The sequence below is a fragment of the Lynx canadensis genome, chromosome A3 (assembly GCF_007474595.2).
Source record: "Lynx canadensis isolate LIC74 chromosome A3, mLynCan4.pri.v2, whole genome shotgun sequence".
Lineage (NCBI taxonomy): Eukaryota > Metazoa > Chordata > Mammalia > Carnivora > Felidae > Lynx > Lynx canadensis.
Genome location: NC_044305.1, coordinates 30,177,239 through 30,201,501, shown reverse-complemented (window position 1 = coordinate 30,201,501; position 24,263 = coordinate 30,177,239). Strand labels below are relative to the sequence as shown.

At 39.6% G+C, this 24,263-nt stretch overlaps 1 protein-coding gene across 2 annotated transcripts in view; it reads left to right on the top strand.

Annotated features, from left to right (window-relative positions):
- Positions 1–3,615: 3,615 nt before the first annotated feature.
- RNF24 (ring finger protein 24) overlaps positions 3,616–24,263 on the top strand; it is an 80,415-nt gene continuing 59,767 nt past the window's right edge. For both annotated transcript variants that reach the window (XM_030310008.1, XM_030310010.1), the window contains exon 1: positions 3,616–3,761. The gene's annotated coding sequence lies outside the window, so the exon portion shown is untranslated. The remainder of the gene's footprint in view (positions 3,762–24,263) is intronic.

Here is a 24,263-nt window from a genome sequence, read left to right as displayed (position 1 = left end):
GTAGACATGGCCTTACCCAAAGCTACCATGCACATGGAAGCCTACACTTCCTCCCCCACTTGCACTGTTTTCGTTGTATACATACATCCTTCATCAAGAAGCAATTCAGGACTCTATGGGCAGGGTCACACCCCACCTAGAGGTCCACATGGGCTATCAGGAGGGTTCTTGTAGGAGGAAGCCCAGCAGGAGACTTTGGAATTCTCAAATGAAGGGGCTCAGGGAACACAAGAGTATGCCTCAAGCTCTCACAGAAATGGTGGGGACTCCTCTGCTGACCTAGTCCAAAGTGTCAAAGCATTGAATGGTCAACCCTTGGAAGGGTTATTCAGAGCTCTAGATAATTAAGCAGCCAAATCATTGGCCAATATGAGGAATGTGTTTCTGGAATAGTGCCCACCACTCAAGAGATGGATAGGCCTCACCAGGAGGAGAGGATGGGTAGAGGGGCTGGGCTGAGAACAACCCAAATGATCTCTTTGATTTCTAGCTTCTCTTTGAAAGACTGATTTTGCCTTTATTGATCACACAGTCATTCAACAAACTTGTATTGAGCACCAGATCCAAGATGACTGGTAGCCCTTGGTCCCACAACAGTTACCATTCAGAAAGTTACTGTTCCAAAATTGGTTACCAACATTTGACTTAAAATTAGATGCCATTTATTTTCCAGAAGATAGAGGAATCTTGAAGGACTTTTGACCATGTGGGTAAGGGCAATTTTCTGAGTAATGGGTTGGGGGGAGGGGGGAGGAAAACACTTTAAAAGAAGTATAAGGTAGGAAGAGGACTGGAGGGAGGGGGAAGAGGAACTAGAAGGAGGAACATCCTCTGAAGCCCTAAACAGTGAAGCCTTCCCCACTCCTCCATCAAGGAACAAGGGACCATGTTAGCTGAGAAAGCTACTACTTCAAGTCCTGGATGCCTGCTGTTTTGGGGTATGCACCTAAACTGCCCAGGCCTCTCCTAATGTACCCACAATCACCCCACATGCATTTTGTCTAGGTGGGGGTGGCTGGGTATAGTGAGAGGGAAGTACAACCTTCTGTATCAGTAGGCAGATAGGATCATGGATCAGCTTGTGAATCTCCAGCTGGAGACACAAGGAGATCAAAAAAATCTGACTTCTCCAAGAGAAACAAGGAACAATCTATTATACTCTCTCTCTCCTGAGTTTCACAAGGACAAAGGACATGAAGCTAACGCCACTCCACCCTCAACCCTATAGCCTTCTTGGACTGGAGAATTTCTAACCAAGCTTTTTAAACAAATAAGACAGGTTTTCAAACACATTATCAGTGGCAGCAGGGAAAGGAAGCCACAAGAAGGGAGGAGAAAGAAAAGAGAGCTTAGCTCTTCTCACACCTGTGGAACCTTCCTGGCCTACCAGGGAACATCACCTGCCCCAACAACCATTGTTGGTGATTGTTTGCCAATCACCTGCTAGGTCTTGAGAAGACATTGTTCCCATCATTAAAGGGTTCACTTTCTGGTTGGGGAGGAAAATACTAGCAAATGAGTATGAATCCTAAGTGTGCCTGGGGCTGGGATGGACTTGGGTACAGAACCCAGAAAGTTTCCAAAAGAAAGTCTGTCAACAAGTTAGGGATAGGAAGACTTCACTAAAAAGTAACTATGGGGCACCTGGGTGGCTCAGTCAGTTGAGCATCCAACTCTTGATTTCGGCTCAATCATGATCTCACGGTTCGTGAGTTCGAGCCCCATATTGGGCTCTGTGCTGACAGCACTGAGTCTGATTGGGATTCTTTCTCTCCCCCTCTTTCTGTCCCTCCCCCACTCATGCATGCGCTCTCTCTCTCTCTCTCTCTCTCTCTCTCTCAAAATAAACTTAAAAATACATATTTTAAAAAGCAACTATTAAGCGTTCCTAGATAAGCTTGCTTTCCTAGCAGAGAACAGCAAGAATACAGGCACTGAGGGTGAAGCATCGTGGTGCTGCTCTGGAAATGCCTGGAAAATAAGGATCAAAGTACTAAGTGGGATACTTTAGAAAAAGACAGTAATATGGACAGATTTGCATATAATGAGAATTGATTTGCATGGGAATCAATAGGCCAGGAGAGAGATGAGGAGGCCCAGTTTAATCAGTGACAGGTATCAGGGCACCTGGGTGGCTCAGTTGGTTGAGCCACCGACTTCAACTCAGGTCATGATCTCACAGCTCGTGAGTTCGAGCCCCACATCGGGCTCTGTACTGACAGCTCAGAGTCTGGAGCCTGCTTCAGATTCTGTGTCTCCCTCTCTCTGCCCCTCCCCAGTTCGCACTCTATCTCTGTATCTCTCTCTCTCTCTCAAAGATAAGTAAACAGTAAAAATATAAAAATTTAAGTTTAAAAAGTGACAGGTATCAGCAAACCACAGTTGAGAAGGCCATCCTGGTAACAGCTTTCATTGAGATCTAGAAGGGAAGGTAGAAGGAAAAGCCCCCTGAAGTTCTTTCAGGGCAGGGAGGGATAAGTGTTGACAGGCAGCTTTAGAGGAAGAATGGGTCTCCCACATCCTTCCTTTTTCTACACCCTATGCAGCACATGCCTCCAACCATCTCTCACCTTGGAGGCCTGTTAACTACTGAGTAACTTCTTGAGATGTCCACTGATGTTTTTGTCTTTACTTCCCCCTTGCCGGAGGCTTACAGTTTGCCAAAGCAGAAGGAACTTGTCTACAGGCACTTTCCACGATGACTTTTTGCTTCCCAAAATTAAGCCACTGAGTTGTTTATGGCTTAATTGAGGAAAACCTGGAAGGTAAGAGAAGGAAGGAGAGCCTCAGAAGGGGACAGGGGGACTGAGCTGTACCCTCACACTCAGCTGAGGAACCTCAGAGGGGAAGGGTGTGAGGCCTCCTGCAGGCTCCCAGCATCGACAAAGATTTCTGTGGCCCAGGAGTGGCAAAGCTAAAGGGCTAAGAAAAGAAGGGTGTCTCCACAAAATATACTGCCTACGAAAGATGAGAGGCCTGCACAGATCCGTGGAGCTGCAAAACTTGAGGCTTTGATATTACAGAAAAGGTTGAGCCCACTCCAAAACCAAGGTCAATTTCTTGACTGCCCTGTGGAATGACAGCTGGGGGCTGAGGGGACCCCAAACAAACAATGTAATGCACTCTTTCTTGCACACACTTCACTCTGTGCAGATTCTGGGTCTCATCTCCCACTGTGGTTCCAGCATTCAGCTGACAGGACCTGCTGCAAGAGAAACGGAGGGTGGGGGCGGTGTGCGCTGTCTTTCCATCAAACTAATGGGCATTCCTGTGCCCCCGGAGACTGGCAGACTGGATGGTAGGCAGGAGGTAGCGTTCCAAGCCTTCTCTTGAAAAAAATGTTTATAGAACATGCAAAAATACTAAACAGATGAGAGAGTAGGTAGATCTGCCCGCAGCAAATCGGCCGGTGGAGTATCCGCCCCCACCCTCCAGTGGGCGGGGCGGGACCAGGCCGGGCCGCCAAGCGTTGCGCGTGCGCACTGCAGACTCTGAAGCCACAGCGCCCTCAGTGAGGTGGGCGGGAGCTGCCCGGGCATCCGGGTCCCTCACCCCGCCCCCGCTGCATGAATGAGAGGCGCGGTGCCCGCCCCTCCCCCGCCGGGCCCGCCCCTCGTCGGGGGCCGCCGAGCGCAGTCTACCGCCGCCACCTCAGCCGCGCACTGTCCCGACGGACGCTCGCCGCCAGCAGTCTGCCGCCCGTCGCCCGCCTCCCGGCGCTGACCGTTCCGCACACCCGCCGCCGCAGCCGGCGCACCCGAGTAAGTGAGGGAGCGAGGGCGGAGCGCCGGGGGCCGTCGCCCCCGGGCGGGGGCTTAGGGGACCGGGCGGCTCCGGGTTCGGGATGCTGAGGAGACCGCGGGCCCGCGCCAGCCTCCCCCGTTCACTCTCCGGGCGTTTCGACGAGGAGGGGTGGCACAGCGGCCCAGGCCGGGAGAGACGCGGAGGGGGTCCCCTGGGGCCGGGGGTGCGTCCCGCACAAAGGGCGGCGCGAGGCTGTCTGTCACCCGGAGGTCACAGAGGGAAGGTTCGCGGCTCCCCGCACGCCCCGCTAGCCCGTGCCCGGCGTCGGTCCCCGGGCTTGGGTGGCGGCTTGGATAAGCGGGGAGGCGAGGACGAGGATGGTGAGGACGGCTGCCTCCACTCTGGCGATGGGAACGCGCTTTAGGGGGCGCGGCGTGGCAGTGTTTTCCTGGTCCCCACCTGCCCCTCCCCTTTCTTTGTGGCGTTGGTCTCGTGCCCGTTTGTCACTGTGCGTATGGCTGTGGGCTGGGGTGAGACCTCTTGCCTCAGCTTACCCATTAATTAAAGTCAGGTGGTGGCCCCCTGTCTGTGGGTGGGGGCGTGTGTGCTTCCATAGGCCGGAGACCCTCCTTTGTTTCTGGAGACCTAATTGTGTGTGTGTGTGTCCCTCCTCCGTGTCCCCTATGAAATGAGAGAATCAAAGATCATTAAAAAGGGTCTGAAGAAAAAGAGACACTACTTCATCAGACCTCCACCCAATTCTGCCTCTGGTGTTCTTTAAACAATATTGTATGTTTCTTACTGCAAAACCAGCGTGTTTTAATTGAAAGTGAATGTTTTTATATGTTGGTTGGAAATTAATATTCCCCTCTCTGTATACCTACAACACTTTGCTTTTTGGGTTTAGTTAATGGAAATATGCTCATATATGTGTGTATGGGAATACTCCAGGACGTATAGGACACCGCCTTTGGGGTTTCGTTCATTGGTAATGTCAAGGTACTCACTCCTATACACGTCCACAGAAATACTTCGGTATATCTAGGACACTGTTTTCTCAGCTCCTCAGTACAAGCAGATTTTGTTTCTCCCTGCCTCCCTGTGTTAAGAAGGTGGTCTCTTCACCTCCTTGCTGCCTTTTTTTTTTTTTTTTTCTAAATGCTTTGGCAAAGGGTTTTATTGCATATTCTCCTGGCATGCGCCCTTGCTTTGATCTGAATTTTCCTGTGTTCTGTTGTCTGGTTGTGTGGCCCAGCTCAATGGCTCCTCTTACAGGACTAGGGGAAAACAGAACACCTTTTATACTTGTCCTCATCCCCAGAGAGAGAGGGAAGCTCTGCGGTTCCCACAGACTTGGGTTCCGTGGGCCGGACCGCCTCACTTTGTTGTCTTGGTGGAGTTAGGAAGAGTTACAGTTGATGCAGACCGATGAAAAGGAGGCATTAAGAGTACCAGTTATTCCTTGCTGTTTCAGTTGGACCTTTTTCTCTTTTTAAACCAGATGTTATAAGTTTTAGAAGATTGTTGGTTGCATTTTCAGTTTCTTTTTTACTCTTACGATTTTGCAGAGTGATAGGAAATTAGCTACACTTGTTGATAAGAAACATATTTCCAAAATATATTTTTATGATGATCTTTTGATTGAACATAGTGGTGGTAAAAAAAAATAAGAGGATCTTATTGGGTGATGTGAATAATTGAATTGGTTCAGTTTTAAGATTCTCTTTAAGCTTATTTTTTAATCACGTGTATTTTAATTCCTGGTGTTTTTCTGTGCAAAATGAAATCCAAACTTAAGCAGTCTTCCATAGCATGTGTTTGTTTATGAATATTTCCTCTATTAAAAACATTTGCTTTTAATTCGAAGGGGAAATTTTCCATTGGTTGGATAAGGATATTTTATTCTTGGTAAAAGTCTATGTTAGCATAGTCAAATTCTTTTTTTGTAGAAGTTAAAATTAGTAAAAGTTGGCTTTTCAGTTTGGAGAAGTTTTGATTTTATGGTAGAATTTAAATAAAATTTCAATGTCATTGAACTTAAAAGAAGTTAACTTACAAATAAAGGCTTCATTAATTTCATAAACTAGTGTCACTAATATTGAAGCAACCCCGATAATTTATAACTGCCGGCATGAAATTTTTTTTTTAGGAATTCCCTTAAAACAAACCACAAGGGGAAGTCTTAGATAAACAGAGTAGTATAACCGGAATTATCACTGAAATAGGCTTGCATAGTACCGCAGTATTGTGGAACTTTAATTTTGCAAGAGTGACTTAGCTATTATTTGTATCAAGAAAGGAACTGAAAAACATCTTGGCCATTTTATTCAGCCATGTTGTTAATCAAAGTCTTTACCGACCCATAGATTAGCATTTGTGTAGTATGATGTTTGAAGGAAAATTCTAAAGTAATGTCTTTGTCATGAAAATAGATTAAATTATGTTAAATGTTGTTTTACTAGTAAATGTATTCTTTGTTAGCAATACTAATATTGTTATGTCAGTGATGGTAATAGCATGTATGGTGATACTTTTTTACTCCAAACTGGGATATGTTGTCCCCCCCAACAATGTCTGATAACAGAAAGTAGAATTTTGTTTTCTATTGAGCATTATCTATCAATAATTGTTTTGTTTCAAATGGTAGCTCACTTAAAAATCAGTAATAAAGTTATGTTATTATAATGTATTAGTTCAAACTATATGAAATTGCCATTTTTTAGATTAGGGAGTAGTGAAAAACCAGCAATTTCAGAATGTTGAACCACCTTCAACTCTCAACACTTCCTTCGGATATTTACCTTTATATTTGATTTTTAATGTTTAAACTTCTTGATTTTCTGTCATTGGACATTATCTGCGGAGTTCTATTTTGGAAGTTGAGGACTTGGTTGTCCTACATAACCATCCTTCCATCCCCCCACTCCTACCTATACTTCCCAGTCAAGTCAGTATTCAGTATTTATATGACTGACAGTGTACCTGTTATTCACAGATGAGCCCTGTAGGGTCCTAATAATTACATTTGCTGTCTTGTATGACTTTTGTTTCTCTAAATTAAATAATTGCCTCTTTTGTTTGTTTTTCATTTGCTTAGTTTTCTTTGTCCCAGTCACTGACTCATTCTCAAATTCTGACAAAACTAATAATCTTTCAGTATTTCCAGGTAATCTGTTGTATTTCTTTTTCCTAGCTGTCACCTAGGACTTCCGTTTGTCATCACTTTGGGAATTTCTTTTGCCCTCCTACTGTGTTGGATCCTTTATTTCCTGGATCCTATCTCTTCCTTATTCTTTAGCACCTTCCTGAGAAAGGGGACATACAAACTGAAATTCTTCCTAAATTCAGAAGATGCGTATCTGGAAATGTCTTCATTTTACCCTCACACTTGAATAGTGGTTTAGCTGAATATTGAATTCTACATCAAAAATTAGCCACCCTCTTCTGAAGGCATTGTTCTGTTGGCTTCTGGTATTTCTGTTAAGAAGTCCAACCCAAGTCTAATACCCATTCTCTTTTTTCTCCCACTTTGGAAGATTTTAGGATGTTTCTGTTTTAGGATGTAGTTAACACAGAGAAAGTTTCTTCAAGCCATGAAATGGAATCACCTCTGGAATCTACAATAAGACTATCCAGTTCATTTTTTTAAATCCACCTTAGGAAGTGACAGAACCATTCATGACCAAAAAGAAACAATCTTTAACCTTCATAATTAAATATGTCATGACTAAATACAACAAATATATTACTTACAAGAATTTCTATTCTGAGAAGATGGAGACAAATGGAGCTACGTAGATAGACAACAGTTTAATTGGACATTGTCAGTGACTGTGATATAGCTCATGGATACATATTTTTTATTTTATTTTTTAGCCTTGAATTGTTTTCTTTTTATAGTTGCCTTATCCCTCATCTAGCTTTTCCTTGAGTACACATTAAGTAGTTGAATATTAGAGAACTTCAGATTCATGACCAGAAAACTGAAGTAGGCTCTCAGCCCAGGAAGGCTATCAGATTCCTAATGTTTTTGCCTGTAACCATTTAATCATTTCTTCCCACTCTTTAACTCATGAGTAGCCCACCCTTCCCCATGCAGATAAGCAGGCTTCATATTTCATTGAGGTTTAGAAGTTATAAGACAGATACCACTCAGCTTCCCTTCACTGAATCTAGAAATCCACCTTCTTTAGGGCCCATGTTTTCTTCCTATCAGAGGCTAACTTCCCTCCTTTCTGTATTCCCCCTCATACCTACTCAAGGACTTCACTTCTGAATATATGCCTGTCTTTTGCATCATCAGCAGCTCTCCAGGGCCACTATCCATGTCAGCATGCACACATGCTCTGACATTGCCCATCTTTAAAAATAATTTTAAAATTACAACAGAATTAAAAACTTCCCCCTGACCTCCCATCCATCCTCTTCATTTACCTTCATGGTTAAATGTCTCAAAAGAGAACTATACATTTCCTCCCTACCTCTTTGTAAAATGTGTCACTCTCTGAAATTCTGTTGTTAACTGGTGTGTGTGTGTGTGTGTGTGTGTGTGTGTGTCTTACCCCCTTGGAACATCAGGTCCAAGAAGACAATGACTTCCATCTGCCCTGTTTACCATCATGTCCCTTAGAATAGCAACTGGCACAAGTACCTACTCAATGTATGGGCAAAAAAGGGTAAAACTGACATTTTTAACCTGGTAGACTAGCTCTTGCTTTTAAAAAAATTTTTTCTGACAAAAAAATCAGTGTTTATTTTTTAATTACCACCTTATGCTACACTTAGAGTTGAAAACATTACAAAGACTATATTAATTGAATTTTTCTCTATATTACATTTCATTCTTTCATAAGTGTAACTTAATACTGTCATTTTTGCACCCAGATGCTTGGAGTTGAATTCCAGCTCTTTCAGTTTAGCCATGTGATCTTGGACAGGTTTCCTGATGACTGTGTTTCCTCACCTGCAAGATGGAAATAATAATAGTACCCACCTCATATGTTTGTTGTGTGGGTCAAATGAAATAATATGTAAAATGCTAAAGTCAGTACTTGGCATGGGGGTAAACACAGTGAAAATTACAATTGCAGTCATTTGTATAGCCTTCTTCAGTTTCTAATATTTGATCTAATATTTTTGTTCAGAGTACTTACATCACATAAGGTATATTGGCTATAAATGTGACTCACCTGTTTTTGTCCTTTTTCTGATTGCTTGCATCTCTATTCCTCATATTACCCCATGTGATAGATTAGTAAAATGATCTACAATCGGTAGGTGAACACTATAGCAAGTTCTGCACTTCCCAACAGTTGGTCACTTAATAAATCATTTTGAACACTTGATAAAATATTTTTTTTATTTCAAGCCAAATCCTGTTCTTTGGCTTGCCTGGAAGTGAGGCCCTTTCTTCATGTTATTCCACATTAAGTTTTCTAATATTTCTAGAAATGGAACTTTTAAAACACCCAATACATCATTAATAGATATTTTTTCAGAAGTAGCTGTAAGACACTGTTGTTTTCACTTAACTTGGTGGCTGGGAAGATAAGTATATGTAGCAATACAAAGTCCACTTTTAGGGACTTTGAAGGATACAGACAGGCTCTGTAGAAGTTCAGAGTAGAGTGAGTCAGGTCCTGCAAGCCTTAAGGGATTTTTACAACTTTTCTGCATGTTAAATTGTCTGTTTAGTCTATTTCCTTATTATTTGACTTGATCTTTACTTTGAAAGTTTACCTGATAATCATGGGAATAGTTTAGATTTTAAGGTAGATAATGTACAAGCTAAAATTGAAAGCAACTTTTAACTTGAGAAATTATTTCTTGAAGTAATTGATTTAGCAGTTATTCCGCCTCTTTCTTTTCTTATCTAGGTAGGCAGTGGGGATTCCTCCAATTATCTGAGCATTTCGGAGAGCAGAGTGTAGTGCTTGGTAAATTTAGGGTTCAAAAAGAATGCCAGATGGTTTGAAAGGAATTGTGAGCACTCCAACTAGTGCCGTCCATTGAAAGCCAGCTGGCTGAGTTTCCCCTGCTCTGGAGGTAGGAACCAGACACTTTGTTCCATGCCAGCTGGCCCAGGAGTAGCTGGCCAGCGGCCTTACTTTTGGTTGGTCATTCCTGGGAAAACCAGCCTGGGCCTTCCATCTGCCCTAAGGACGGTCTGACACCAGAGAGTTGCTCTCTGCCTCCATGGTACTCCAGAGAGTTGGAGCAAGCCTGTGTGGCAAGGAAAGAAAGCCACTTTTTGGATGCCATTACAAGTGAATCTCACATTAAATTGTGGATTTGCTCTGAAAAAGTGTAATGCAACTTGAATTTTTATGCATTTAGTGCTATTAGGTGTATTAGAGTTGCTTACTACTAAAGTAACCATAATGAATGTTTTTACATTGTAAATAACTTCCAGTTTACCTACCTACTTTCCAAGTTCCTTTTTTTATTTATTGTCTTCTTTTTTTAAGTTTATTTATTTTGTGAGAGCATGCACCCAGGAAGGGCAGAGAGAGGGAGAGGGAGAGAGAGAGAGAGGGAGAGAGAATCCCAAGTGGGTTCTGCACTGACAGCCCCCGCTGAGGGGCTCGAACTCACGAACCTGATTAAGAGTCAGACACTTAACTGACTGAACCACGCAGGCACCCCATTTATTGACTTTTCTTAAAGTGAGGTTTTCCTGTTCTTAATCTTCTAAAGTTTTGGTCATTCAGATTAGTAAATTTTCACCTTGTCAAAGAACTTGCTCCTATATAAACCATAGGTTTCTGTAGAAGGTTAATTATGTGTGTTGCCTGAAAATCTGTGTCTCATTTTGTCTGTTATTTATGTTTTCACAACTAGGCAGGTGTTTATATCAGATACAGTTCTTCCATTAGCAAACTTAATGTCAGAATAATTTGGGTGTTCACTTCGGCAGCGCATATACTAAAATTGGAATGTCAGAATAATTTGAGAACAAAAGAAGTACAAATATGGCATTACATGTATGAGCATTCAGTTCATTTGATGACAGTGTTTATTGAATTCTAAAAATTAATAATTTTGCCAGTCTATCAGTATGCTTTATGTTACCTTAAAAATTTTTTTTTTAATTTGGAGATTGAATGGTGCTGCGTCATCTATATTTGTTAAGTTCATCTAGGCAAACCAAAAAATTATGAACTATTTGTATCTCTTTATTATTTTCTCCCAACTTTGAGCATGAAAAATTATGCTCAATGATATAAACTTCAAATAGAATGTAGGTGTCCTATCCAAATAGGCTCTTCATCTTGAACTGAAAGAAAAAGTTTGGCAGATAATGAAACACCAAAGTATGAGGTAATGTAGTTTATAGGAAGTGGGTGGGAAGGAAAATCAGAGGTGTAGGCTTTCATTCTTTTCCTTTAGCAGGAAAGAAATTGCAAAACTTCTTTGGAAATATGCTGGAAAGTCTCATGCTTGGCTATAATTAAAGTTTTTACTTAAAGTTATTAATTGTCCTTGAAAACAGGCCAGGATGAATTATTATGGCAGTAAGAGTGATTTTTTTTTTTAATCATAGAACAGTAGATTAATAGCCAGGGGCAATATTATACCCAGAAAATCATCCTTCACATTAGCTAACCTTTACAAAATACCTTTTTTGTCAGTAGCTTTACATGAATTGCTTATTTTCTTCTCACAGCAACCCTCAAAGGATTTTTCATAGATGATAAGAGGTCTAAGAAGTAACCTGTTCAGGTTCACAAGGTCAGAAGCCAAGTTTAGAACCCAGGTTTTCGTCCTCCAACCCACCACATGTCACAGTTGATAATGTCAACTTTCACAAGAATACAGCTCTTTCCTATTCAGATGCTATCCTGCACTGGTACTTTGAGAAGACTGTTGATAAAGGGAATTCAGAGACTGTTGCAGAAAATAGCAAGCAAATAAGGAGAGATTTGAAGAGCCTGTACATTTTTTTAAAATCTCTTCTGATGCTCTTGAAGTAATTAACCATTGCAGAACTACACAATAAACAAAAAATGAAGCAAATAAAAATAACTAGAAAGGACTATATAGTTTCCTAGTGTTGTCATAACAAATTATGACAAAGTGGATGGCTTCTAGGTTTCTCCAGTTCTGGAGATCAGAAGTCTGAAATCAAAATGTCAGCAAGGCTGCCTGCCACACTCCTTCCAAAGACTCTAGGAAAGAAACCTTCCTTGCTTTTTCCAGCTTTTGGTGGTTCCACCCATTCCTTGATTTGTGATTACATAATTCTAATCTCTGCTTCTCTCTTCATATGGCCTTCTCTTCTTTCTATTCTAAAGACGTGGTCATTGGACTTGGGGCCACCCGGACAATCCAAAATGATCTTATCTCCAGATTCTTAATTATATCTGCAAAGACCCTTTTTGCAAATATGGTCATATTCCTCAGGTAAAGATGTGGACATATCTTTTGGGAGGCCACCATTCAACCTGTTGTAGGGGTAAGAACTTCTTTAGTGATAATTTTCATTTTTCACTGCTGTATTACTCAGAATCCCAGATTAGATAAGTATTTGATAAACCATGATACAAAATGGGGGAAAGTCTTGAAAATATAGGATAGAAGACAAGTTCAGAGGGAGGTTTAGGGAATTGGAAGGTTTCATGGAGGTTGTATTGCTTATGACAGACCATGAAGAATAAATGGTCGAGATAGCCTGAAATGTGCAGATGGTGGAAATATCCAGAACAAAGATAGGGAGGCATATTCAGGGAACCATAACTAATGCATTTGACTAAAGTGTGGTACTTAGAGAAATAGTGGTGAATGGGGTTGAAAAGTCTGAGCCAATTCATGGGAGGCCTTTAGTGTTGAGTTGATGAATTTGTACTTTGTTTAGAGTTGCATATCCATGAGAACACTGTATTACAAAGGTTTCTAACAGGAGCCTTCAGAGCTATGATAAAATCTTTGGAAAAAAATCTATATTTTTTTCTATAAAAAGATTTTCAGAAGGATTCATAACCCTAAAAAAAATGTTAAGGACCACTGCTCCATTAGAAATGAAATGTTTTATGCTTTGAAGATGTTTCTGGAAGATTATTGATTTTTCTGTTTGGTTTACTTTGAACTACTTGGAAGATAAGAAAATGGAGCTCCAAGGAGCCTTAGTCAGCACTCTGTGTGGAGTACATTATGAACATTGCATACTAAAAAGTTAAAATACTATTTCAGGAGGGATGTGAAGTAGGTCCAGGGTTCTTAGAAAAGCGATCAAATGATTACATAAAAAGAAAAAAATTCATAGCATTCAGTTCAAAATGCAGCTGTGATTTCTGTTTTCTGTGTCTCAATTTTTGTTATTTCAGTTCACTACCACCACCCATTTAGAACTCCAGAATTATATAAAAGCATGACACAATTCTGAGGAGAGAAAGCCAACAGCTGTGTTCTTAAAAGTTGTGTTTTTTTAATGTAGTCTGTGAAACTGCTTGTTCTCTGCTGTGGATTTTCACTGGAATAACCTACTTCAGGAATAAAATGATATATTCTGTAGCTGTTTGAATGTCTTTGTCTGTTTGGGCTGCTATAACAAAATACCCTAGCCTGGGTGTCTTATCAATAACAGAAATTTCTCAGTCCTGAAGGCTGGAAAGTCCAAGATCAAGGTGCCTACAGATTCGGTGTCTAGTGAGAACCCACTTCCTAGTGCATAGATTGTACATTTTGCTTTTTTGCTGTGTCATCATGTGGTGGATAAGGGCAAGGGAGCTATCTGGGCTGGGCCTCTTATAAGGGCACTAATCCCAGGGTGTCTGGGTGGCTCAGTGTACAACTCAGATCTTGATCTCACAGTTTGTGAGTTTGAGCCCCACATAGGCTTCAGATCCTCTATCCCCCTCTCCCTGTGCTCCTCCTCTGCCTGCACACGAACACGCTCTCTTGAGAGAGAGAGAGAGAGAGAGAGAGAGAGAGAGAGGCAGAGTGTGAGTGGGGGAGGGGCAGAGAGAGGGAGACACAGAATCTGAAGCAGGCTCCAGGCTCTGAGCTGTCAGCACAGCTGACATGATGTGGGGCTTGAACCCACAAACCAGGAGATCATGACCTGAGCTGAAGTTGGACGCTTAACCTACTGAGCCACCCAGGCACCCCAATAAATAAACATTAAAAAAAAAAATAAGGGCACTAATGCCATTCATGAGGGCTTCACCCTCATAATGTAATCACCTTCAGATACCAGTCGCATTGTGGATTAGGTTTCAATATATGAATTGAGGGTTGGGGGATACAAACATTCAGTCTAGCACTGACCATATGGTACAGAGAGAAAATTGATGTTTCTCCTTATAACTCGATTTCTAAATAATCAACTGCCATTGATTTTTTTTTATTGATCCGTTTATTTTCTACCCAAGATTAATATTACTTAAAAGATTTACCTGTACTGTTTTTCTTTTTTTTTTCAATGTATGAAGTTTATTGTCAAATTAGTTTCCATACAACACCCACCTGTACTGTTTTTCATACTTCTCTGGTAGTGAGGTTCTTCTTTTTCATTTTTTTATTATAAAAAAATTGTAAGTATATTCAAAAGTAGATAGTACAACATACCTCCATATGCCTATCACAAGATGTTCAGCTGTTACCAGCGTTTTGCCACATTTGTTTCATTTATCCTTTTTTCTTTCACCTTCATTTGCTGAGGTATTTTTTTTAATTTTTAATATTTATTTTTTTTATTTTAGAAGAGAGAATGTGAGCAAGGGAGAGGGGCAGAGGCTGAGAGAGAGAGAGAGAGAGAGAGAGAGAGAATGAGAATCTTAAGCAGACTCCATGCTCAGCACAGAGCCCAGTGTGGGCTCAGTCCCAAAACCCTGGGATCATGACCTGAGCCAAAATCAAGAGTCAGACATTCAACCAACTGAGCCACCCAGGCGCCCCTGTTTGCTGAGGTATTTTAAAGCAAATCTCCAGCATTTCAGTGTATGTACCCTGACATATTTCTAAATGTATTTCTAAAAAAAAGTAAAGACATTGTCTTATAGACCCCAAATGCCATTCTCACACCTAATAAAATTAACATTTACTTCTTGGTGTCATCTAATAGATAGACCCTATTCAGGTTTGCCTGATTATCTCAAGAATATGTTTTTTAGAGATGTCTTGTTCATACCAGGATTCAAAGTCCCTGGACCACTTTTGGTCATTTTGTCTCTCGTGTCTAATTTGATCTAGGGAACATCCTCTTCCCACCCTCTCTCCCCACCTTTTTTGGTATGTCACAGGAACCAGGTCATTTGTCCTGTGGAATATCTCACATTTGGGATTTGTCTGTTGGCTTCTTCATGGTGTGAGTTTATTAATCTATTCCTAGTATTTCCTACAAATGGACGTTAGCTCTAGAGGCTTGACTAAAATCAGACTTCAGTGCTTTGGCAAGAATGCTTAGGAGGTGCTTAATATTATACCACATCCAGAGGCCTGCTGTTGTGCCTGGCTACCCTGCTTGTAGTAATGATAAAAGACTCCACTGATGGTCATGTCAGTATCATATTTCATCCATTGCAGCAGAATGGTGATTTTCTTATTCTGTTATCTGATCCACATTTAGTAACAGGAATTCTGTAAAGAATACTATCTCATCAAGTAGGGCTATTTAGGGTTACCCTGAAATATGCTTTGTATAAGAGGCTGTCAAGTATATTTTTTAATATTTTTTTAATGTTTATTTTTGAGACAGAGAGACAGAGCATGACCCGGGGGAGGGGTAGAGAGTGAGAGGGAGACACAGAATCCAAAGCAGGCTCCAGGCTCTGTTAGCACAGAGCCCGATGCGGGACTCAACCCACGAGCTGTGAGATCATGACCTGAGCTGAAGTCGGACGCTTACCCAGCTGAACCACCCAGACGCCCCTGTCAAGTATTTTTATAATAATTGTGTTCTTGATAAAACATAATGAGTTTGAATCAGAATAAAAAGAATTGAGTTACTCTTTTGTTTTAATGAGTGTCACAGTGAAATTCTGAGTACTATAGCAAAATGTGAACGATTGCTTTTCTTTTACAATTGAGAATGTGGACTCCAGTTGCTCTGAAAGTTCAAGGTGTATATATGAAAGCCTGTTATAGACTAGAATCAAGCAGTGAAGAGGAAAGAGTACTAGATTAGGATTAAAAAATCAGGGGATTTCCAGAGTCAATTTGGCCCAGCCCCTGAATATCTATCCATTCATTCTTCCCGGGCTGAGCATTTTGTGTGTGTGTCCTTATAATATTGTCAGTGTTTTTGTGAAATTGTGTGTAAAGGAATCAAAGTTGTATGTTGTAGAACTAATGTTTGAATATCTTTAAAGACAAGGAGAATTCTTTATTGGATATCATTCTTTTTATTTAAATTGTACTTTATGTGTCTCTTGATCACCATTTCTCCTAATACTTCTTGTTTAACTTCATGTCTTCATATTCTTATCCAGTAAAACTACTAAATAAAGTCATGCTGAAAAAAAAGCCTTACTTATTTGTCATGCTTCATTTACTTTAATCCAGATTGTTTTTATTCATCTTTTGAATTTGTGTGTTGTGGGGAAAGTAACCTTGATACCAAATGAAAATTAAAGAGGCCAGTGTTCTTAGCTTAGTGACCATCTCTAGAGAGTCTGTAATGTTACTTGAGAAAGCCGTTAAAAGTTTGTGCTAATATGATTTTTCATAGGCATACCCTTGCTTACTATTATTTTTAAATAATAATACCGTGTGTCTTTTCTGAAAGATAAAGAATGCTGTTATAAAGGGATCTTTCAAAAGACCATCAATAAGATCTATACTTATTTTTAGTCAGTTGAGCTAAGCATAAAAACTAACTATTCCTCATCAGGACTCTGAAATGGTTTTAGTATTGAAAATTATATTTTCCTAGGTTTCAGCACCAAAAAAACCCAACAAGAAACAAAAACAAAAACCCATTACCTTTTCCTACTTTAGAATTAACACAGATGCTTGTGGAACACCTACTCTCTTTAAGTCATTGCATTTACTGAGTAGTAGAGTTGATTTCACTATTAGGATGAAGATTGTTGTTGTTGTTGTTGTTGTTGTTGTTGTTTTTAAGAGCCCTCTAAGAAATTGTATTTCAGCTGTTGCCTCCTCACCTTCATTTAATGCAGCAGGAAGCCCCTGGGCCTGGGCCCCAAGATGCAGCCTTTGTCTTGTTTCCTTGTTTGTTAAGTGCTGTATGGGCTAGAAAGTGGTGGAGTACTGGAATTGTGGGGTTGAAACTCTCCTCTTTGGAGGCCACAAAGCTTGTGTATTCTCACACAAGGGTGGCTTTTGTCTTCTTAGGAATATCTCAATTATTTCATCCAGTATGCTGCTTGGATTTACTGTCTTGCCTTTATTCATATCAATAAATTCTTATTGAGTATCTTTTTTTTTTTAATGTTTATTTATTTTTGAGAGAGAGAGAGAGACAGAGCTTGAGCAGGGGAGGGGTAGAGGGAGGGGGAGACACAGAGTCTCCAAAGCAGTCTCCAGGCTCTGAGCTGTCAGCACAGAGCCTAATGCGGGGCCTGAATCCACGAACTGGAAGATCATGACCTGAGCCAAGTTGGACACTTAACTGACTGAGCCACCCAGGCACCCCCTTATTGAGTATCTTTTAAGAGCCAGGTATTGTTCAGTCTGAATTTATAGAAATCTCACATGTTGTGGTAAATAACTCTTATTAAATAGCTCCAGTATGCTTAATGAAGTTAAGGTATAGTTCAATTCTGAATTTATTAGATCTGAGGTTGTAATTCTAATATTCTTTTTCTGACATTTTAAATATAATCTGACTTAAAAGTTCCTGTAAAGCAAATGAAAACTGGCTCCTCATAAGGAATTTCAATACTTTCTGCAGGCTAAGATAAATAAGAACAAATGTAGTGAAATCAGTGGAACTCGCATTTAGATTTTATTCAGACTAACTTTCCAACTCTTATAAACCTTGCATACATTTTTGCAGTTAATTACAAGTTTAATTTCCTAAAGGCAAAAAAGGCATGTGGTATTTAAGTTCTGGCCCTACTATTTGTTAACTGTGTGCTTCAATGAAGCTAATTCTAATGGAATGTTTCAGAGTTATTGAATTTATAATTGAGTTACTTCAGAGATATTGTGAGTATGGTCTATCTCATTTAATAAAGTGCTCTCCTAATGATTTTTGCTGTTAGGCAATTTGATGGAACATGGAAAGAGTTGAACACAAAATGGAACACAAGAACAAACAATCCTCGCTACATGTCAGTGATCTCCTTTTCATAAGGATGAGACCGTTATGCTGCCATTTTCACCTGGCTACTGAGCTGTGGCTGGTTCCATTCCAATAGCAGTCAGATGATGTTAAAAAAAACTGTTACCACTTACCTGCTCTGCATACTTTCTTAACTTTTTAGGAGAGTCGGGATACATCATTTCTAATGTTTGTCTTAAGTCTGTTCTCTTCCCTCTCCCCTTTTTTTTAAACAGCTTTTCCGAGACATAATTTATAGCCCATACATTGAAAGTGTACAATGCAGTGAGTGGTTCTTGGTATATTCAGAGTTAGGCATCCATCACCACAGTCACTTTTAGAATATTCTCATTGTTAATATTAATAATATTCTCATTGGATTATCTCAAAAAGAAATCTGTATCCTAGCCATCACTCTTCCATCCTGCCCCTTCTGCTCGCCCGTTCTCCACCCTAAGCAATCACTAATCTACTGTTTGTATCTCTATAGATTTTACCTATTCTGGGCCTTCATATAAAAAAAATCAGACAATATGTGATCCTTTGTGATTGGCTTCTTTTACCTAGCATGGTATTTTCAAGGTCTATCTATGTTCTCTTTTATAACAAAAAGAGATACTAAGATTCCTAGAGCTGGGAGTGCCTGGGTGGCTCAGTCAGTTAGTATCTAGCTTCAGCTCAGGTCATGATCTCACAGTTTGTGAGTTCAAGCTCTGCATCAGGTTCTGTGCTGTCAGTGCAGAGCCCACTTCAGATCCTCTGTCCCCTCTCTCTGCCCATCCCTCCAGTCACAAAAATGAGTAAACATGTTTAAAAAGATTCATAGAGGTACACTAACCTATCCTGTAGGGAGAAGAGATGAAATGATTTTCTTTTAAGTAAAGTTGACTGGTGTCTCAGGACTGGTTGTCAGTCACAGATGATGAGAAAAGTTCTACAAATAGTTACTGTAACTGCCAACCCAAGAATGGTGTTCTAACATAGACTGTGGAAAAGATTCATTCATGTCTCAGCATTCTTTTTAGCTTCATTTGTGTATGTGAATAATGTCATAATTATAGGTACATCATTCAATATGGATAATAAGATATAACTCTGTGGGACTGTTGTAACAAACTGTTGCACACTCTCATTTTTATTTGCTATTTTCCTTTTGTAACTAATTTTCCTGTTGAATATTCTGCATACCTCAGACATTATCATATAATGTCTGTGTTTACGTGCTACATGTTATGTGCTAATGTCTGTGGTTACATACTGCATTTTTATTTTTATTTTGGTGAGCTAAAGTCTAGATATTTTATTTGGGGATAACCAATGAGATGGATAGATAGATAGATAGATATTAGTATAAATGTTGGAGATAGGATACACAGAAATACAATCTTCAGAGCATCTTCCCCCTCAAATTTGTGGATGTAGTTAAGAAAAGAACAAAAAACAAAGGCCAGCCTTTTGACTTTGAAAAACCTGACCTCTCTGTGCCTCAGGTTCTTCCTCTATAAATTGGAGCAATTGGACTATGATACTTAATTAGTGCTGATGGTCTTTAACTCTGTGATTCTGTGAAGGTAATTGGTAAATGTACTACTGATGGGCCCAGACTGCTTCCTACATTACATCAAGAGGTTAGGGTGTTGTAATGTTGGATTTCCTGTGTTCTAATTAGTTATCTAATGTGGTGTCATGACAGAAGGCTAAATATCAATTTAGCAAAAATCAAATTTTTCTGAAATAGAATTTGGAGCCATGGTCTGATATTCCAAATGGACTATTAATATAAAATAATTTAAAATAATACTCACCCAGAACATCTATATATGAGATAAATATTCAGCTATGAGTAGCAGAAAACCCAAAACAAAAAGTGGCTTAAAACAAGATTAAATTTTATTTCTCACTCATGTAATAGTTGGCACAAGTCTGGTATGGAGCTCAATGACATCAGGGACTGCTTACCAATTGTCCCTTTTTCCTTCTTAGCACTCTACCCTCCCTCTTGGGTGTAAACCATATTCTTATTGAGCAAGATGGTGATATCCACATTACAGGAAGCAGAATGGAGAGAGGGATGAAGCAGAAAGTAGAAGGTACCTTCACTGCTCTGTTAAGCATAATTATGAGATATTTCCATGTGAATCATCACATGTGAATCTGTGAGACATATGGCCATGCATACCTGCAAGGAAAGGTGGGAAGTATAGCCATGTGCCTCACTAAAAGTTCTACCTATAGTGGAAGAAAGGAAGAAAAGATACTGGGGGTGGGGAGTCCACTACAATCTGGTTGATGATAAATGAAAGGGAAAACTCAGGAGCATTTGCCATTGTATCTCTTCCATTAAAGAAGGAGTGTTTTCTATTTCTAGTAGGTGATACTGATTCTCACAATGGAAATGTCATTTTATAGGTGAAGAGCTGACAGTGTAATGGGAACATCTCTTAAGAATATGTGATTCTCTTTTCTGTAACTGGGTTAATGCATAAGATCTTCCAAGAGAGAATTGCTAGGTCAATTTCCTAGTTTGAATTCATGAGTTGATATTATGATTTATGAACCGGGCTCTTGTGAGTTTAGTTAGTGTGAATTTTTCCCACTGAGCCCAGTAGCCCCCAAGAGAACTGATCAAGCAGAGAATAGACCCAACCCTAGATGTACAATGACTTTAGAGGGAACATATGCCTTGTAAGGCTTCATTTGACCTGAGCCACCCATCTTATTCTTGATCTTGAAAAGGGAGAAAAATTACAAACTTATAAATAGTCTCTAATATATCTACCTACAAAATCAAAATAATAGTGTTTTGCATGATGAAGATTAGTAGTGGTCTTGTAAAAATTTTTTTATATAGGAAAGAGCCTCTAAGGGCTAATGATATTGCAAGTCTTGACTCTTAAAAACCCATTTAGAGAAGAATTATTCACTGTTTTGGAATGATTATGACCTTTTCAGAATTTTTGAAAATATAAAATCAGCAGAACCAGACTCATCCCCAGAATATTGAAATAACATGTTTCATCTGTGCCATTATCTCAGCTGTTCCATAGTCTGCCTAAAATCCTCTTAAGGATGATGTCTTCCCGTATCTTTCTTAAAAGAACAAAGTTGGGGCGCCTGGGTGGCGCAGTCGGTTAAGCGTCCGACTTCAGCCAGGTCACGATCTCGCGGTCTGTGAGTTCGAGCCCCACGTCGGGCTCTGGGCTGATGGCTCAGAGCCTGGAGCCTGTTTCCGATTCTGTGTCTCCCTCTCTCTCTGCCCCTCCCCCGTTCATGCTCTGTCTCTCTCTGTCCCAAAAATAAATAAACGTTGAAAAAAAAAAATTTTAAAAAAAAGAACAAAGTGATCCCAGTAGACAAAGGAGAGCCTTTGAGGCGATGCATAGGACTATAATATCTATAAACCTGAGGTAATACAAGGTAAACTATCTATAAACTTAAGGTAATCATCACCAGTGTCAAAGTACCGGACAGCCTGTACACTTCGCTGGCTTCATAACTATTTGAGGTTTGCTAAGTTAGTCATGAACATCTTAGATGGTGTTTTATGGCTGTAGAATTCTCCTACAAAATTAAGATCTAAAAACTGATAGGCTTTTGATTTATACAGATCAGCCATCTATAACTGTTGTTGAAGAAATGTAGCTAAACTAATTCCCATTTCCCAGAATTCCCTATTCCAAGTCACATCAGAAAGAAGTCCACTTGTGGCCCAGGCTCAAAGATTTGGATTGGAACAGAATGGCCCAGGAAAACGTGGCCTAGACTCATATTATCCCTGACACGAGAAAATTTAGACGCTAATTCCAATGCTAACCTTGCAACAAAGAACTAGAAAAGACCCTGATAATGTTGATGAACACTCACTATATACCAGGTACACCCTCCAGAGACAGATGTGGTAACTATCCCCACTTAACATATGAGGGAATTGAGACTTGCCCACAGCCATAGTGAGGGAAATGGCTAAGGTTGAATCTGCACTTAATGCCTCTGCTATGGCATCTTCCATAGAGCTCACTTACTGCGGTGGAGCCCTCTGATTTACCCTCATTTCCTGGCTGATGAATTTCTAAACCACAGAGACATTGTTTTCTCTCATTTTAAGGCTGTACAATAACAGAATCTTCAATCAACAGAATCTTTTTCATTTGTTAACTTGTTCTTGTTTTACTACTCTAGAAGTGCTTGTGGTTTACTTAACTTCCTTGTTTAGGTTTTAGTACGTATAGTTTATGCCATGTAATCTTTCTTCTTCAGGGATTCTAAGCTGTACGAATGAATTCTAAAAAACCATTACCTTTTTGGTAATTGAGAATTCACCAATAAAGTTCTGGAATTAATGTGCTCAACCCAGAACTTTCAAGAATAGGAGATAACCTATAAAAGTTTATAGAGGACCTTCTTGGCACTTCCCCCAAAGTAACTTGAACAGGGTCTGTGCACCTTCCCAGTGGTTCAGGTTTGATTTAGAGTTAGCCACAACTCAGCCACTTTTATGATACAATTTACAAAAGGTGATCCATATGTAAAGGAAATGTAGTGCCTTCTAATAACCTTTTGTATACTTGAATATAATTATTAAGTTACCTTATCTATAGACTGAACAAACTCAAGTCCTTTAATTAAAAATAATAATAACCTTTCATGACGGCTCCATTAAACAGAGTTGCGTTGATTTCTGTCTGGTAACCTGTGTTTTTCCAGGGAGTTACAAGTGATTGTTCGTGTATTTTCTGTGGACAAACGTCTTAAATACAACTGACCTCTCCAGATTATCACAGCTGACTTTTTCCTTTATTTAAAGAGTGGCTCTTTTTCTGTCTTTCAGGCCACTCTGGCTCTTTGTTCAGGATGTCTTCTTGGTTATCACATATACCCAGCAATTCCCAAGTGATGTTTTCAATAGTCAGTGCTGTTTCCAGAAATGCCATGACATTTTCAGAATCAGAATAAAATAAACTTTAATTAATTTTAATTTAAAAGACACAGTTCTTTGTCACAGATTGGAGAAAAATAAAGGGACATAATTAAATGGGATGTGAGGTCTTGGAGTAGATCCTAGAAAAGAAAAAAAAATCAATAGAAAAACTGGTGAAATTTGAATGAAGTCAGCAGTACAGTAGTGTTACACTAGTCTTGATTTCCTGTCTTGGTGGTTGTGTAAGATTTTAACATTAGGGGAAGCTAGGTGAATTTTATGGTAACTTGTGCAGCTTCTCTGAAAATCTAAAATTATTTCAAAATTAAAAGTTTAAATATACATGTATATTCACAGCTCCAAATCGTTTGGTAATTATAGTGTTGGCCTTTCTTGAGTCTCTCTCTAAGGCAACAACAATGAACCAGGATGCATCAGCATACTCACTGCTCACAGGAATCCCAGAAATCATTTGTACATCCATTGAAACACTAACAGTAGGATGCAACAGTAGGATGCAGTAGGATCTTATGGGAAGAAGAAAGGATTTGGATTCAGATGTGAGTTTCAGTCCCTCTTCCACCATTCACTACTGTTTTCAGTAGGGCAGCTACCTTGACCTTTGTTAGTCTCAATTCCTTCATCTGAATACAAAGTATAATACCCATCCCACAGTGATTTTAAGAATTAAATGAGATTTATATATGTGAATGCTAGTTATAAACTCTAAAACACTATGCAAAATGTTCACTTCGGTTCATATCCTAAAGAATTGTTTGAAGAAAAAAGATTCTCCAGTTTCAGAGATTTTTAAGGTTATTTTTTTCCCTAGATTAATTGTATTGTAGCATTGAGTGCAATCAGAATCCATAGGTGATATATTTATAATTGTGTTTACATTATTTTGAGTCTTTTATCATTAACAGTCAGTTTGAACTTGAACCAATATGACTAAGAACCACAAAGCAGTAAGCTGAATATTGTATAGTATACTTAACATAGAGATTTTACATGAACATTATTTTTACTTATTTAAGCCAATGTGTAGCCCTTTTGCTTTAGAAGTCATAACACTAAGAAGAGAATTTCAAATGTGAAAGCTCCAAATTTGTTGGTTTTCCTGAAATTTAAAGTGAAAGTCATCAGTGGAAGCTGTGGATCTACTTTCAAGAAAGACCCTAGAAAGGTACAATGTCCAGTCTACCAATTATATGAGGCTTATATACAAACTTGTAGTTTGTTTCCAAAAGTAAGTTATTCTATAACAAATTGGAAAAAAAAAAAAAAAAGCTCAGCCAATATATTTAAGTAGTGCTGAGGTGTCTGTGGCGAAATTTAATTTTTTTAAATTTTACATCTAAGGGTTATAAAGTTGAT